The sequence below is a fragment of the Lampetra planeri genome, chromosome 31 (genome assembly GCF_965212315.1).
Source record: "Lampetra planeri chromosome 31, kcLamPlan1.2.h2, whole genome shotgun sequence".
NCBI classification, from domain to species: domain Eukaryota; kingdom Metazoa; phylum Chordata; class Hyperoartia; order Petromyzontiformes; family Petromyzontidae; genus Lampetra; species Lampetra planeri.
In genome coordinates this window covers 4,685,464-4,701,350 of record NC_136137.1, presented here as the reverse complement: position 1 = coordinate 4,701,350, position 15,887 = coordinate 4,685,464, and the positions used below count along the sequence as shown (strand labels likewise).

General features: G+C 48.1%; 1 protein-coding gene and 1 long non-coding RNA gene across 2 annotated transcripts in view; one reads left to right on the top strand and one right to left on the bottom strand.

The window, feature by feature from the left end:
• The window catches only part of LOC144729120 (homeobox protein Hox-A3-like), a 91,290-nt gene that overhangs the window by 9,124 nt on the left and 66,279 nt on the right, over positions 1–15,887 (top strand). The gene's annotated exons all lie outside the window — the stretch shown is intronic.
• Positions 7,281–14,686, bottom strand: LOC144729118 (uncharacterized). The gene is made up of 2 exons (XR_013587630.1): positions 9,985–14,686; positions 7,281–9,765 (listed from the first exon to the last, which is right to left on the bottom strand). It is a non-coding gene; the product is annotated as an uncharacterized LOC144729118 (long non-coding RNA).

The window sequence follows — 15,887 nt, the reverse complement described above, 5'->3', positions numbered from 1 at the left end:
CGCCCGACCACCTTTGTCTCCCTAGTGGCGATGTTTACACACCGCACTAGGTACTCAATTGAGGCTGAGTCTACCTAGAGGAGGCCCAAGACCGGTTCAGATAATCGCCGCTGGTATTGACCGTGAGCAGGAATCGAACTCTGGTCGCCGGGTTCGTAGCGCAGCGCTCTAACCACTACACCACCGCTCCCCACACACTACCACACGCACATAGACACACACGCACAAGCACCTAACACCATTTCACACAGACACGCACGCTCACAGGCACGCATAGACAGCATTTGACACGGGCAGATGTGCACATGACGTATATTGTAGTGTTTGATAATAATAATCTAAACTTGTAATTTGATATAAACGGAACTTGAAAGACACACGCACACGCGTAAACACAATTTTACAAATACACAGAACTCTACACGTATGTACACAATTTGACACCCGTTCATGCAAGGTAACCCGTCTGTTTTTATATACAATACACGTATTATACACAATCACACGTGTGCGTGTGTGTGAGCCTTTGTCTGCACGCACACAAAGACAAATATACCCCGTATAGCCTTAACAGACAGTTGGGGCAAGTGCTGTTAGTGAGCAGCACCTATGAAGGCTACCGGCACGACACACGAGGTGGTGGGGCGAGAAATCACGCCCGGCCGCCTTTGTCTCCCTCGTGGCGATATTTACACATAGCACCAGGCACTCGTTTGAGGCTGAGTCGACCTAAGATAGAGGCCTAGGACCGTTTCAGATAATCGTCACCGGCTGTTCGCGTACCGAATCGAACTCGGATCTGTGCCGGGTTCGTAGCGCAATAGCAAGCAACGCTAACCACTGCGCCACCGCTCCCTTTTTTAACACGCGTACACGCAACGCAAACAAAGGCAAAGATACCTCGCGTAGCCTTAACAGACTGTAGGGGCAAGTGCTGTTAGCGAGCACCTGCGAAGGCCGGCACGGCGCACGAGGGGGTGGGTGGCCAGCACCACGCCCGGCCGCCTTTGTCTCCCGAGTGGCTTTGCTCGGTGTACTCATCTGAGGCTGAGTCGACCTAGGGGGAGGCCCGGGACCGGTTCGGATAATCGTCGCCGGGTGTTGGCCGTGAACGGGAATCGGACCGCCGGCTCGGCCAGGTTCGTAGCGCAGCGCTAACCGCTGCACCACCGCTCCTCGCAACAACACAAGACGCACGCAAACAACAACAACGACAACGAGACACAAACAAGGGGCACCCAATTTACCTCGGCGATATATTTATTGTTTTGTTAATTCCTCTTTTCATGGCTAAATAATGTGACAGGCCCGCTTGGCGAGTGTTTTTGTTACGACCGTACGCCACTGTCAGACGCGGTGGTTTATGAGCGACTCGAACGAGAAGTGTGGGGGGGGGGGTCTGTGTGGGTGGGGGAGAGATGTAAGGGGTGGGGGGGTCTGTGTGGGTGGGGGAGAGATGTAAGGGGGGGTTTGTGTGTGTGTGTGGGGGGGGGTCTGTGTGTGTGTGGGGGGGGTCTCTGTGTGTGTGTGGGGGGGGGGGTCTGTGTGTGTGTGTGGGGAGAAATGTAAGGGGTGGGGGGGGTCTGTGTGTGTGTGTGGGGAGAGATGTAAGGGGGGGTTTGTGTGTGTGTGTGGGGGGGGGGGGTCTGTGTTTGTGGGGGGGGGGTCTGTGTATGTGTGGGGGGGGGTCTCTGTGTGTGTGTGGGGGGGGGGTCTGTGTGTGTGTGTGGGGAGAAATGTAAGGGGTGGGGGGGGTCTGTGTGTGGGGGGGGTGTCTGCGTGTGTGTGTGGGGGGGGTCTGTGTGTGTGGGGGGGGGGGGGTGTCTGTGTGTATGTGTGTGTGGGGGGGGGGGTCTATGTGTGTGTGTGTGGGGGGGGGGGGTCTGTGTGTATGTGTGTGTGGGGGGAGTGTCTGCGTGTATGTGTGTGTGTGGGGGGGGGGTGTCTGCGTGTGTGTGTGGGGGGGGGGGGGTGTTTGCGTGTGTGTGTGTGGGGGGGGGTGTCTGTGTGTATGTGTGTGTGTGGGGGGGGGTCTGTGTGTGTGTGTGTGGGGGTCTGTGTGTGTATGTGTGGGGGGGTCTGTGTGTATGAGTGTGTGGGGGTCTGTGTGTGTGTCTGTGGGGGGGTCTGTGTGTATGTGTGTGTGTGGGGGGGTCTGTGTGTGTGTGGGGGGGTCTGTGTGTGTGTATGTGTGTGTATGTGTGTGTGTCTGTGTGTGTGTCTGTGTGTGTGTGTATGTGTGTGTCTGTGTGGGTGTCTGTGTGTGTGGGGGGTCTGTGTGTATGTGTGTGTGGGGGGGGGGTCTGTGTCTGTGTGTGTGTGTGGGGGGGGGGTCTGTATGTGTGTGTGGGGGGGTGTGTGTGTGTGTGTAGAGGTGTAAGGGGGGGGGGGGGTGACGCTTGACACCGCTACGAGACACGTACATCAGGTACACATTGGCTGCCCCTCCACCAGCCCCCCCCCCCCCCCCATATTAGATATTCAAAGACAAACAAAGACAAAGATTCCACCTTCGCCGTATAGCCTTCAACAGACTGCCAGGGCAAGTGCTGTCTGCGAGTAGCAACCTATGGAGGCCAGACACGACACACGAGGTGGGTGGGGTGGCCAGCACCACGCCCGGCCGCCTTTGTCTCCCCAGTGGCGATGTCTGCACATGTCTATGGGACCGTTTTGCCGGCATAAAAATGATAGAGGGAGGGAGGAAGTAAGAATAAGCTATCATTGCCAGAAAGGGTGACGCATGTCCTCATGTTTACACATCACACCAAATACTCATTTGAGGCTGAGCCGACCTTGGGAAGGCCCACGACCGGTTTGGATAATCGTCACGGCTGTTAGCCCGGAGCGGAAATGGAACTCGGGTAGCCGGGTTCGTAGCGTAGACGCTCTCCGCATATTAGACACAAACACACACACACATCGTCACGTTGACAATGATGTGTGTAGCAGTATTGTAATGAATCTACTGCTGCATGAAATCCTCCCAGACAGTCAGACCGTGGTCGACCAGTCAGATTTGATCGTCCTCCTGGAATATGTTTAGAATATTGTACATGCGTTTGTGTGTATGTATATATAATGTGTGTGTGTGTGCGCCGGGCTGATCTTCATTAGTGGCTCGCTTACAGCACTTGCCCCAACAGCATGTTCAGGCTATTGTGGGGAGCGGGTAGTGTAGCGGTTAGCGCGCTTCCAACCCGGCCACGCAACTTCGAATCCCGCTCACGGCCAACGCCAGTGATGATTATATCTGAACCTGTCCTGGGCATCCCCTATGTCGACTCAGCCTCAAATGAGTACCTGATGCGATGTGTAAACATCGCCACGAGGGAGACAAAGGTGGCCGGGCGTGGTGTTGGCCACCCACCCCGTCGTGTGTCGTGCCGGCCTTCGTAGGTGCTCGCTAACAGCACTTGCCCCAACAGCATGTTGAGGCTATACTGGGTATCTTTACCTTTGACTATCTAATACAAGGAAACGAACTTACATATCCCATGATGTTCTTGAAAGGCTAAAGAGAGCTTGACACCACGTGGCCACAATTATAATTTAGGCGGCTTCTTATAAAGAGATAATTCATGAAAAAAAATAGTTTTAAAATTTGGGAGTCCCATAGAAATTGAGGTTTAGTTTGGTTTCATTGACTTCACGAGGGCAATTGATAACGTACACAAACATAACCACGCAGAGTTGGACATGAATGCTGTGAATACATCGAAACATACAAACACATATATCGACGTATATTCCTTACACGTTAAGATGTAGTTTACAGATGTAATGTTATGAACATCATATGTAACAAAGACAAAGATCCCCCATATAGCCTGTAACAGACTGTTGGGGCAAGTGCTGTTTTACGAGTAGCAACTATGAAGGCCGGAAAACGACACAGCACACGCGGGGTTGGTGTGGCCAGTACCACTCACGACCGCCTTTGTCTTCCCAGTGCAGATTGTTTTGTGCGCGCACACCGTTCACATAATCGACACTGGTGCTGGCCGTGACCGGGAATTTAGCTCGATCCGTTGGGTTCGTAGCACGGCGAAGCTAACCACTGTGCCACCGTTCCAACATACACACGCGATTATACACACGCAACTCAACATACACGCACCGATTATACACACATCACGCAACACATCACGCGATTATACACACGCAACTCAACATACACACCGATTATACACACGCAACTCAACATACACACCGATTATACACACACAACTCAACATACACACACAATTATACACACGCAGCTCAACATACACACACAATTATACACACACAACACAACATACACACCGATTATACACACGCAACACAACATACACACACGATTATACACACGCAACTCAACATACACACACGATTATACACACACAACACAACATACACACCGATTATACACACGCAACACAACATACACGCACGATTATACACACGCAACACAACATACACACGCGATTATACACACGCAACACAACATACGCACACAATTATACACACGCAACTCAACATACACGCACGATTATACACACGCAACTCAACATACACACACGATTATACACAAAAAACACAACATACACACCGATTATACACACACAACTCAACATACACACGATTATACACACACAACTCAACATACACACCGATTATACACACACACCTCAACATACACACCGATTATACACACGCAACTCAACATACACACGATTATACACACAACTCAACATACACACCGATTATACACACACAACTCAACATACACACCGATTATACACACACAACTCAACATACACACGATTATACACACACAACTCAACATACACACACGATTATACACACACAACTCAACAAACACACGAATGTACACACACAACTCAACATACACACGATTATACACACACAACTCAACATACACACGATTATACACACACAACTCAACATACACACGATTATACACACACAACTCAACATACACACGATTATACACACACAACTCAACATACACACGAATATACACACACAACTCAACATACACACCGATTATACACACACAACTCAACATACACACGATTATACACACACAACTCAACATACACATGATTATACACACACAACTCAACACACACACGATTATACACACACAACTCAACATACACACACGATTATACACACGCAACACAACACACACACACAATTATACACACGCAACTCAACATACACGCGCGATTATACACACGCAACACAACATACGCACGATTATACACACACAACTCAACACACACACGATTATACACACGCAACTCAACATACACACGATTATACACACACAACTCAACATACACACGATTATGCACACACAACACAACACACACACGATTATACACACGCAACACAACATACACACGATTATACACACACAACTCAACACACACACGATTATACACACGCAACTCAACATACACACGATTATACACACACAACTCAACATACACACGATTATACACACACAACTCAACATACACACGATTATACACACGCAACACAACACACACACGATTATACACACACAACTCAACATACACACGATTATACACACACAACTCAACACACACACGATTATACACACACAACACAACATACACACGATTATACACACACAACTCAACACACACACGATTATACACACACAACTCAACATACACACGATTATACACATGCAACTCAACATACACACGATCATACACACAACTCAACATACACACGATTATACACACACAACTCAACATACACACGATTATACACACACAACTCAACACACACACGATTATACACACACAACTCAACATACACACGATTATACACACACAACTCAACACACACACGATTATACACACGCAACTCAACATACACACGATTATACACACACAACTCAACATACACACGATTATACACACAACTCAACACACACACGATTATACACACGCAACTCAACATACACACGATTATACACACACAACTCAACATACACACGATTATACACACACAACTCAACATACACACGATTATACACACGCAACTCAACATACACACGATTATACACACGCAACACAACATACACACGATTATACACACGCAACTCAACATACACACGATTATACACACACAACTCAACATACACACGATTATACACACACAACTCAACATACACACGATTATACACACGCAACACAACATACACACGATTATACACACACAACTCAACATACATGCGATTATACACACGCAACACAACATACACACGATTATACACACACAACTCAACATACACACGATTATACACACACAACTCAACATACACACGATTATACACACGCAACTCAACATACACACGATTATACACACACAACTCAACATACACACGATTATACACACACAACTCAACATACACACGATTATACACACACAACTCAACATACACACGATTATACACACGCAACTCAACATACACACGATTATACACACACAACTCAACATACACACGATTATACACACGCAACTCAACATACACACGATTATACACACCCAACTCAACATACACACGATTATACACACGCAACACAACATACACACGATTATACACACGCAGCTCAACATACACACACAATTATACACACACAACACAACACACACACACGATTATACACACGCAACACAACACACACACACGATTATACACACGCAACTCAACACACACACGATTATACACACGCAACTCAACATATACACACGATTATACACACGTAACTCAACATACACACGTGATTGTACACACGCAACTCAACACACACACCGATTATACACACGCAACTCAACATACACACGCGATTATACACACGCAACTCAACATACACACGCAATTATACACACGCAACTCAACATACACACACGATTATACACACGCAACTCAACATACACACACGATTATACACACGCAACTCAACATACACACACGATTATACACACGCAACACAACACACACACACGATTATACACACGCAACTCAACATACACACGCGATTATACACACGCAACACAACATACACACGCGATTATACACACGCAACTCAACATACACACACGATTATACACACGCAACTCAACAAACACACACGATTATACACACGCAGCTCAACATACACACATAATTATACACACGCAACACAACATACACACATGCACGCTCACAACAAACGGCGTACTCAATATTCTTAATGTCAATGCGAATTTTATTGCCAGCAATAATTATGATTATACAATACGGAAACGTATACAAACACATTTCACTGCGTACTGCGTTTTTAATACGCTTGTGTGTGTGTGTGAATGCTTCAAATCTGTAACATTTTCCACAAAGGCGTATACATGCACGCGTGTGTATGTACGCTTGTGTGTATGTGTATAGCCATGTATGTCAGTTTGAATGTGTACGTTGAATGTGTTCCCAGTGTGTGTGCGTGCTACTGCGCTACGAACCCGGCAACCCGGGTTCCATTTCCGCTCACGGAAATGGAACCCGGTCCTGGGCCTCCCCTAGGTCGACTCAGCCGCAAGTGAGTACCTGCTGCGGTGTGTGAACATCGCCACTGATGGGGACAAAGGCGGCCGGGCGTGAGATTGGCTACCCACTCTGCCTCCTCCCGTGAGCCATTGCGGCCTTCGTAGTTGCTGCTCGCTCACGAAACTTGCCCCAACAGTCTGTTGCAGGCTATACGGGGGGACCTTTGTCTTTGTGCGCATGTGAACGAACGTATGCATGCACGTATAGTGTAGACGTGTGGACACGCGTCTATGTGTTCACATCTACGTGTGCAGAATGCGTGCCTATATACATACATACGTGTGCGTACACACGCGCGCACGCGCTCACACACTTGTGCCTGCACGTGTACATCAATTTGCTCGATCCACTGCTGGATGAATGCCTCCTCCGCCGTAATGACCCTCAAACCGGCTTGCTCCCCCCCATCCTTCCACCCCCCTCTTCGAAGCGTCTTTGAGAAATGTTTTTGTTTGGGAGTTTTTGTTGCGCTTTTTTTTTCGTTCATATGATTACTGAACAAGGAGGGGTTTGGGGGGGGGCTCACAATGAGGTCCCCCATAGAACAGCAGCTGGCTGCTGTGTCAACCTATAGGCAGGTGGCCTACGAGCTATCGCTTACTACAGCTTACATCGTTTTAGGTCTACGGAAGCTAATCAGGTGTGAAGCCTGGATAGTATTTGGATGGCAGACTTGTCTGCGAGTATTAGGTGTTATCTGCTGGGGTTCTGTGCATATATACACAAAGACTAAGATACACCCCTTCCCCTGTATAGGCTTTAACGGACCGTTGGGTCAAGTGCTGTTTAGCGAGTAGCACCGATGAAGGCCGGTAGGGTACAGCACCAAGCTGATGTTCACACACGGCATCAGGTACTCGTTATGAGGCTGAGTCGACCTAGAGGGGGGCGGGGAGTTCCAGGGGCGATTAAAATATCTCGCCACTGTTTTTGGCCGTGAGCGGGAATTGAACTTGGGTCGCCGGGTTCGTAGCGGAGTGCGCTAACCGCTGCGCCACCACTCTCTACGTGCGTGTGTGTGTACACATATACACATTATTATACATTTGTACAATAACACACGCGTATTGACTCACACCTAGGCGTGCATACATAACGCACAGATATGTGCGTACACACGTTCAGCAATGGATTGTTGAATTCATCTGTGCGGTGCTTCGAGCGTGTGTTGCCCTCATCTCAGAAGCGCGGCAGGACTTGAGCCTGGATAACGCGTGGATGGGCAGCCACCGACCATGCATAACAGGTTGCTATAGACTGCGGGGGGGGGGGGGGCAGGTTTCGAGCAGCAGGGGGCAGTGCTGCAAAACCAATTGTTGTAATTCTGTTACCTTGGCACCCAACCCCCGCGTTGACCAGCGTGGTGAAGTATGGTCAAACAGCCACTCACACACCCATCTCCTGCTGTTGCTGCTTGCTGGTCGTATCGCCTTTCCCTACCGGGACAGACCCCCCCCCTGCTGAAAAGGTGGTGATAGGGGGCAGGGTAGGGGTGGTCGAGGGGGAGGGAGCTTTGGAAGAGGGCTTTGTGACATCGTTCAGCCGCCTGGGTTTGGGTTATTTATCATTAAAAGCGTCGGCCAGTCACGTTAAAGAGAGTGTGGCGCGTGTGTGCTGTGTGCCGTGTGTTTGCGTCTACATTTGTGTGTGCGCGTGTGTGTAAAACGTCGCCGCTGGGGAGACAAAGGCGGTCCGGCGTGGTGTTGGCCACCCACCCCCTCGTGTGCCGTGTCGGCCTTCATAGGTGCTACTCGCGAACAGCACTTGCCCCTACAGTCTGTTCAGGCTGTAGGAGGGATTTTTGTCTGTCTTTGTTTAGATAGTGTCGTGTGGAGCAGTGGTGTATGGGTTAGCGCGCTGCGCTAAGAACCCGAGTTCGATTCCCGCTCGCGGACAACACCGGCGACGATTATCTGAACCGGTTCTGGGCCTCCCTTAGGTAGACTGAGTCTCAAATGAGTAACTGGTGCGGTTTGTAAACATCGCCACTGGGGAGACAAAGGCGGCCGGGCGTGGTGTGGGCCACCCACCCCTTCGTGTGTCTTCATAGGTGTTGGTTGATAACAGCACTTGCCCCAACAGCCTGTTGAGACTATACGGGGGATCTTTGTGCGTGTCTTCATTTATGTTTGCCTCTGTATGTAAAAAAAAAGATAACATGATTTTACAACCGCATCAAAATAATGTTAATCTATTTATAGTTTTGCGTGACATTCAAATTACAAACGTCTGTCTCTCTTTGACAACAATAATACGAATACTTATAATAAAACCACTGTGTGTGTTTATAACAATGCCTGTACGGTAGAGTGGTGGCGCAGTGGTTAGCACTCCCCGCCGCGAACTCCACGAACCTCAATTCCCGCGGCCCCGGCTGACATCAGTGGCGACGGAGCGATATCGCTAAACCGGTTTTTTTCGTCCCACTGCCGATTGATAACCGATATGGCACCGAGTTCGATTCATCCAGCAGTGGACACACTTGAGGCTTGCACACTGCGTATTGCGTCATTGTACAGGCGGTCGATACATCATGCTGCGTGTGCAAAGGCGAGTAAGTTTTTGCAAGCTTATGTTGTTGATGTCTTCGTAAAACATTTGTCTCACCGTCATGTCAAATCATTGACCAATTCCGGGGGGTTATCTGTTGAGTTTTGTCTGTGGAGAAAGAAAAATCCACTTCTGGATGAGCGGATACTGCCAACGACGCATCCGGGGTCGTGGTGCAGACGAGGGTCCTTGTTTGACCATACTTCACCACGCTGGTCTCGGCGGGACTGATGTCAACGTTGAAATTATATTTTGTCCACTGCTGGATGAAGGTCGCCATTCATGCCAGTTCACATCTCTCACGGAGTACGTAAAAGACTGTATATATGTACTCTATATATATACTGTATTTATACAGTACTCTATTTTAATAGTTGTTATTGCGTATAACTGTTTTAATTAACGGTACGTTTGACAATAAAAATTATTTTGTAATAATTGCTACGCGTTGACTGTTTCTAATGAGGATATAAACTATAATGTCCATGTTTAATTAACGAATTTATTATTGAAAGTCCATAAACATTTAGAACGCCAGTAAATTCGCAGCGCGCTGAACAGCTTTCTGCTAGCTATAACGTCACGATCACACGTTAATATTTCATTTACATATCAATTCATCACCAATTTCACTAATAAAATCACCGATGCAAATCTTTCGTAGGGTTAGATTCTCAATGAATAAAAATTTCCAACATTTATTCCATTAACGTGTGGGATCAACTCTGTGGTGCCTAAAATGGGGTGACCCATATAAATATGACCCATATCTATGACACATATATACACAGCATGTCTTTGTCTTTGGGGAGCGGTGGCGCAGTGGTTAGCGCTGCACTGCATTACGAACCCGGCAATCAAGAGTTCGAATCCCGCTCACGACCAACAACAATTGCAATATTTGAACCGGTCCCCGGCTTTCGCTAGGACGACTCAGCCTTGAATGAGTACCCCGGTGCGGTGTGTACTGAATAGTACTGGGGGAGACAAAGGCGTCCGAGCGGCCGTGCTGTTGGTCACACAACCCCCTCGTCTGCCGTTCCGGCCGACTCACGAACAGCAACTTGCCCTAGCAGCCTGTTAAATGCTATACGGGTGATCTTTGTCTTTGTGTGTAGGTGCCCATGTTGTATCACTCTGGCTTACCACAGGGTATTCAAAGACCCAAAAGCAGCAAGCGGCCAGGAACACCACCGGCATTATTAAAGTGTGTAAGAGATATGAGCTTCTCACGTTATACCTTTGATTGAGCACTGGTATTTTATTATTACAATACGAATTTGGGGGAAAACAAACGGCGGTGGTGATGGTTGGAATGTGAGGGAAATCTATGCGTGATTGTGACCTGCAGTGTGGTCAGTGTGTGGGTGAGTGTGTGGGTGAGTGAGTGAGTGGGTGAGTGAGTGAGTGAGTTGCTAGGTGGGTGAGTGTGTGCGTGAGTGTATGAGTGCATGGGTGAGTGAATGAGCGAGTGTGTGAGTGAATGGACGAGTGTGTGAGTGAATGGGTGAGTGTGTGACTGAATGGGTGAGTGTGCATGTGAGTGAATGGGTGAGTGTGTGAGTGAATGGGTGCGTGTGTGAGTGAATGGGTGAGTGTGTGAGTGAATGGGTGAGTGTGTGAGTGAATGGGTGCGTGTGTGAGTGAATGGGCGAGTGTGTGAGTGAATGGGTGAGTGTGTGACTGAATGGGTGAGTGTGTGAGTGAATGGGTAAGTATGTGAGTGAATGGGTGCGTGTGTGAGTGAATGGGTCCGTGTGTGAGTGAATGGGTGCGTGTGTGAGTGAATGGGTGAGTGTGTGAGTGAATGGGTGCGTGTGTGAGTGAATGGGCGAGTGTGTGAGTGAATGGGTGAGTGTGTGACTGAATGGGTGAGTGTGTGAGTGAATGGGTAAGTATGTGAGTGAATGGGTGCGTGTGTGAGTGAATGGGTCCGTGTGTGAGTGAATGGGTGCGTGTGTGAGTGAATGGGTGCGTGTGTGAGTGAATGGGTGAGTGTGTGAGTGAATGGGTGAGTGTGTGAGTGGGTGGGTGAGTGTGCGAGTGTTGTTGTGACCTACAGTGCGGTTCTGGTGGTGTTGGAACACAGCGTACAAGGCAGCACAGCCAGCACATCGATTCCTCGTCTATATGTGTGTGTGAAACACATGAACGCAATCGGATGGAACATGTAGGTTTGTACCTATGTCACACTAATCAAAAGAAAAGTGAAACTCGCCATCAACTTTAAATGAAACGGAAACTGTTACGTACAGTACTGACACACGCACCGTATCGAACACACGTACCGTATCGAACACACATATAATGCGTTTATTGAAGCGAAAGTTGATTGGTGCGTCTTATAAGCCGGTAAATGTGTGTGTATAATTCCTAGAAGATGACTGACACAGGGCACACACATTTGGCGGCGCGTCTTACCGCTCCTCCGACCTCGGCGACGTGAATTTCGATTCCAAGCCACGACGGCTCACGTTAAGCCATATCGGCGATATTTGTCCGGCGTGGTGAAGTATGGTCAAACGAACCGCCCCACAATGACCGACCTTTAATTTTTTTTTTTCTCCACGATAAATATCAATCTTGATTTGAAGATAAATATTAAGTTGTACACATTTTACACGAATACACTACTATACATACACGGACAATACCATCGATACATATTGCACATATATATGTAAATATTTTAGTGCGGTTTGCTGAGTGGTTACAGCGTGTGGCGCTGCGAACAGATAATGATTTAACACACAATTTTAATCTGTCATTGGCACAACATATTAAATCATGTACAGTAGTGTACACTGATAAAGTCACATGTTTTACTGATATCCTAATATAAATCTAATAATGTATATGCCGATGTATTCAGACTGAATACAGTACACACTTTCATCATATATATTGTTATATATGTCACCATTGCCTCGCACTACCCCCCAAAGACTCAAAACGCCAAGCGATCAGTAACAAACGGCACTGTTACTAAACGTTGCAATAGATAGCAGTAAAATCGTTTCTTCAAAATAACGAGTTAAATGGGGTTCGCACGCATTCTGTTGTATACATGTGTGTGTGTGTGTGTAAGATGTACATATATGTGTGCGTGAGCATGTATAATTAACGCATGTAAACGTGCGGTATGAACGCAATGTAAACGTATGTACGTGTGTATAATATCTAAATTTACGATGCATAATCACCTTAACTATTAACACAATATTTTACGTGTAATAATTTTTATATATTTTAAAAAAGCGAAACCACGAATACTGCGTCGAAGATTATAACTCCATAGCGTTTACAATTTAATATTTATTTAGGATACAGTGTGGAAGGAGTTTGTGTGTGTGCGTGACAGTGTGTCGGGCGTGGTGCTGGCCACCCACCCCCTCGTGTGCCACAGTGCTGTCCTTCATAGGTGGCCACTCGCTAGCAGCACTTGCCCCACAGTCTGTTAAAGGCTACACGGGGGATCTTTGTCTTTGTAACCACCACGTGTGCCACAGTGCCGTCCTTCATAGGTGGCTACTCGCTAGCAGAACTTGCCCGACAGTCTGTTAAAGGCTACACGGGGGATCTTTGTCTTTGTAACCCCCTCGTGTTCCACAGTGCGGGCCTTCATAGGTGGCCACTCGCTAGCAGCACTTGCCCCACAGTCTGTTAAAGGCTACACGGAGGATCTTTGTCTTTGTAACCCCCTCGTGTGCCACAGTGCCGTCCTTCATAGGTGGCTACTCGCTAGCAGCACTTGCCCGAGTCTGTTAAAGGCTACACGGGGGATCTTTGTCTTTGTAACCACCACGTGTGCCACCGTGCCGGCTTTCATAGGTGGCTACTCGCTAACAGCACTTGCCCCAACAGTCTGTTAAAGGCTACACGGGGGATCTTTGTCTTTGTTGTATCAGTACCAACGCCTTGTACAAATCTAGAGGCCTATCGTGGAATAACTTTGATAAACACAGACACACATCCAAGATGAAACACACGCATCTGGCGATTGCTATACTGCTGCTGCGGTGCACACAAAATAACACCAACGCGTCCCGGCGTGTGGTCGTCAAACACTGAAACAATTACATATATATATTAAACTACGTTTCGGGCAATGGACCTTCTTCATAGCAGCGTCCATATCGAAGTTGGTGTTGTGTTTGTTATCGAGAGTAGGTGAAGTGCGTGGATTATTAATGTAATTATACAACTACGTGTACGTGTGGAGATGTACACAATATGAAACGATTATTGTAACGCAAGTGCTGTAAAGCGAGTAACACCTACGAAAGCCGGTGGTCAACACCACGCCCGACCGCCTTTGTCTCCCTCCGTGGCGATGTTTTACTACACACCGCACTAGGTGTATGTGTGTGTGTTTTTAGAAACCCACACGCACGCATTCACGGCTTATTTAAGTTTTAAGGTTGTTTTTTTCATACATGATAACCATTCACGCAGTGCTTACGATAAAACTTTGCGTTAGAACACCGCCGCCACCACCACCGACAACTTCACGCGTTCATAATAAACGTTTTTGGGTTTAGATCGCGTTATTTATGTGTCGTAACCCTCCACCACCCGACACGGCGAATCAGTAAAAAAAAGTGTCACGTTGACAAAAGACAAATAGTTCACTTTTTTACTGATTGGCCGTGTCGGGTGGTGGAGGGTTACGACACATTTATAAATAACGCGATCGAAACCCAAAAACGTTGATTATGAATAATATTGGTCGCGAAAGCCTGCTACGTGTTCAACTAATGTCACGCGTGTTTACCTTCGAGTCGTCAACGCGGAGACACGGGGAGCCTGGCGGCTGAAGCCGCTGACGATTCGAGAAGAGCTCAGATAGGATGCCGAGCAGTGTCACGACATCTACCCCCCCCCCTTCTCTCTCGCACTTACACAAAGACAAAGATCCCCCGTATAGCCTCCACGCATTTTTTTCGGGGTGGGGGGCAAGTGCTGTTTAGCGAGTAAGCAGCACTTAGGAAGACCGGTACGGCACACCGGGGGGGAGGGGGGGGCGAGGTGAGCAGCACCACGCCCGGCCGCCTTTGTCTCCCCGACTGGCGATTGTGTTTACACACCGCGCCAGGCACTCGTTTGAGGCTTAGTCGACTTACACACACACGCGCTGACATAGACAAACATCACAGGAGCGCTCTCACCCCACCACCACCAGCATCACCCCTGCGAGCTCGTGAGCGGTAGAAGAAGCAGAAGATGATGAGAGAGCGAGAGAGGGGAGAGGGAGGGGAGAGAGAAGCGAAGGAACTTTAACACCAGCCGGAGTGACACTCCTTTGCCCGAGTGCCATTTTGCGGTCGGTCCACAGAAAATCCCAAAAAAGCCCCAACGCGTCTACAACGCTGGCGATGGAGGAGGATGAGGGGCGGTGTGGCTGCCTATAACCTCTCCCACAACCCCACTCCTTCCTCCGCACGTGGGGACGAGTGTTCAGAGACGAGAGGTAGGGGAAAAGCACACAGACATACACACAGACACGGCAGAGAGAGAGAGAGAGGGGGGAGTGTGTGTGTGAGTGTGCCAGTGTTGTACGGAATGCAGCGAGCGAGTTTTGAGTTATGGCTTGCGTTGTGTGCGCAAAGCTTGGCGCACGGATTGACAAGTCGCGGAAACGTTAGTCTGTAAGTATCTGAGAACATTAGATAGACAAGGAGAGAGGGGGGTGGTGGTGGTACTGTGT